The sequence below is a fragment of the Ambystoma mexicanum genome, chromosome 2q (genome assembly GCF_040938575.1).
Source record: "Ambystoma mexicanum isolate Mex_15411 chromosome 2q, UKY_AmexF1_1, whole genome shotgun sequence".
Taxonomy (NCBI): domain Eukaryota; kingdom Metazoa; phylum Chordata; class Amphibia; order Caudata; family Ambystomatidae; genus Ambystoma; species Ambystoma mexicanum.
The window spans coordinates 1,067,515,374-1,067,517,685 of NC_090924.1; positions in this window are offsets into that span (position 1 = coordinate 1,067,515,374).

A 2,312-nucleotide genomic window follows, 5' to 3' on the forward strand; every position below is an offset into this window, starting at 1 on the left:
CCTGGGTGATGCAGTTGCCGTGCTGCCAGGCGGGCTGTATTTATTGATGTGGGCCCCCCACGTTATCCAGCCGTCCAGATGAGGTTGGCCTTCCTCTCGCTCCCGGGTGTTGGGAGGTCGTACAGGGCGGGGTCGGGTGCCCCCGCAAGGGGTGTCTTTAAGGGGTCTTCGCCCCGTGCGCTGCGTCGTGCGGGGGCCCGTCACCTCCCACTATGTGCCCTGTGGCTCCCCTCAGTTGTGGTCCTGCCCGGCCTCACCTGTGTGCGAGCGGGTCAGCGTCGCAGGCACAGCTCCGTGTCCCCTTCTTCACCGTCTCGGCGGGCGAGTCTTCGTCGGGCCGCACCCGCGCACCAGTTCTTCCTCGATGCGCCGCGGCTGCAGCAGTCCTCAGCCCCGGTTCTCCCCTCCCGGTCTTCCACTCGCATGGGCCAGGATGCGGTCGACGGAGCAGTCGGCAGGCTCGTCAGTAGCAGCGTCCTCAGCTGCTGCGGTCTGCGGAATGGCCCGGTGTCGGGCCATTTCAGTTCTGCTTCGTGGCGGGCGGGGCTCGACTTCTGGCTTCGCGTTTTCGGGCTTCAGGTCTCTGATTCAGTCCAGGGTCGCTGTCGACTGTCAGCAGTCGGTTCCCCTGCGCTGTTACTCCTTTATCTCGTGTTGCAGACTGAATCTCAGCGGCATTTATTCATTTGAGGAAGGATCACGGACGGAGCTCTATGGAAGCCTGTCCTCACGGCATGAGTGCTGGCCACACCCCCCCACTCCCCGCTCATGCCCCGTGTCTGTCTCCTGTTGCCCCCCCACTCATGCCCCGTGTCTGCCTCCTGTTGCCCCCACCCACTCATGTCCCGTGTCTCTCTCCTGTTGCCCCCCACCCCCCGCTCATGCCCCATGTCTGTCTCCTGTACCCCCCCACCCCCCGCTCATGCCCCGTGTCTCTTTCCTGTTGCCCCTGACTCCCCTGCTCATGCCCCGTGTCTGTCTTCTGTTCCCCCCAACCCCCGCTCATGCCCCGTGTCTGTCTCCTGTTCCCACCACCCCCCGCTCATGCCCCGTGTCTGTCTCCTGTTGCCCCCACCCATGCCCTGTGTCTGTCTCCTGCATTCCCCCACTCCACGCTCATGCCGTGTCTCTCTCCTGTTGCCCCCCACACCCCCCGCTCATGCCCCGTGTCTGTCTCCTGTTGCCCCCCACCCCCCGCTCATTCCCCGTGTCTGTCTCCTGTTCTCCCCACCACCGCTCATGCCCCGTATCTGTCTCCTGTTCCCCCCATCCCCCGCTCATGCCCCGTGTCTGTCTCCTGTTCTCCCCACCCCCCGCTCATGCCCCATGTCTGTCTCCTGTTCTCCCCACCCCCCGCTCATGCCCCGTGTCTCTCTCCTGTTGACCCCACCCCCTGCTCATGCCCCGTGTCTGTCTCCTGTTGCCCCCCACCCCCCGCTCATGCCCGGTGTCTGTCTCCTGTTGCCCCCCACCCCCCCGCTCATGCCCCGTATCTGTCTCCTGTTCCCCCATCCCCCGCTCATGCCCTGTGTCTGTCTCCTGTTCTCCCCATTCCCCCGCTCATGCCCCGTGTCTGTCTCCTGTTCTCCCCACCCCCGCTCATGCCCCGTGTCTGTCTCCTGTTGCCCTCCCACTCATGCCCCGTGTCTGCCTCCTGTTCCCCCCACCCACTCATGTCCCGTGTCTCTCTCCTGTTGCCCCCCACCTCCCGCTCATGCCCCGTGTCTGTCTCCTGTATCCCCCCACCCCACGCTCATGCCCCGTGTCTCTTTCCTGTTGCCCCTGACTCCCCTGCTCATGCCCCGTGTCTGTCTCCTGTTCCCCCCACCCCCTGCTCATGCCCCGTGTCTGTCTCCTGTTGCCCCACCCATGCCCTGTGTCTGTCTCCTGCATTCCCCCACTCCACGCTCATGCCCCGTGTCTCTCTCCTGTTGCCCCCCACGCCCTCCGCTCAAGCCCCGTATCTGTCTCCTGTTGCCCCCCACCCCCCGCTCATTCCCCGTGTCTGTCTCCTGTTCTCCCCACCCCCGCTCATGCCCCGTATCTGTCTCCTGTTCCCCCATCCCCCGCTCATGCCCCGTGTCTGTCTCCTGTTCTCCCCACCCCCGCTCATGCCACGTGTCTCTCTCCTGTTGACCCCACCCCCTGCTCATGCCCCGTGTCTGTCTACTGTTGCCCCCCACCCCCCGCTCATGCCCCGTGTTTCCCTCGTGTTCCACCCACCCCCGCTCATGCCCCGTGTTTCCCTCGTGTTACCCCCCGCTCATGCTCCGTGTCTCCCTCGTGTTCCCCCCACCCCCCGCTCATGCCCC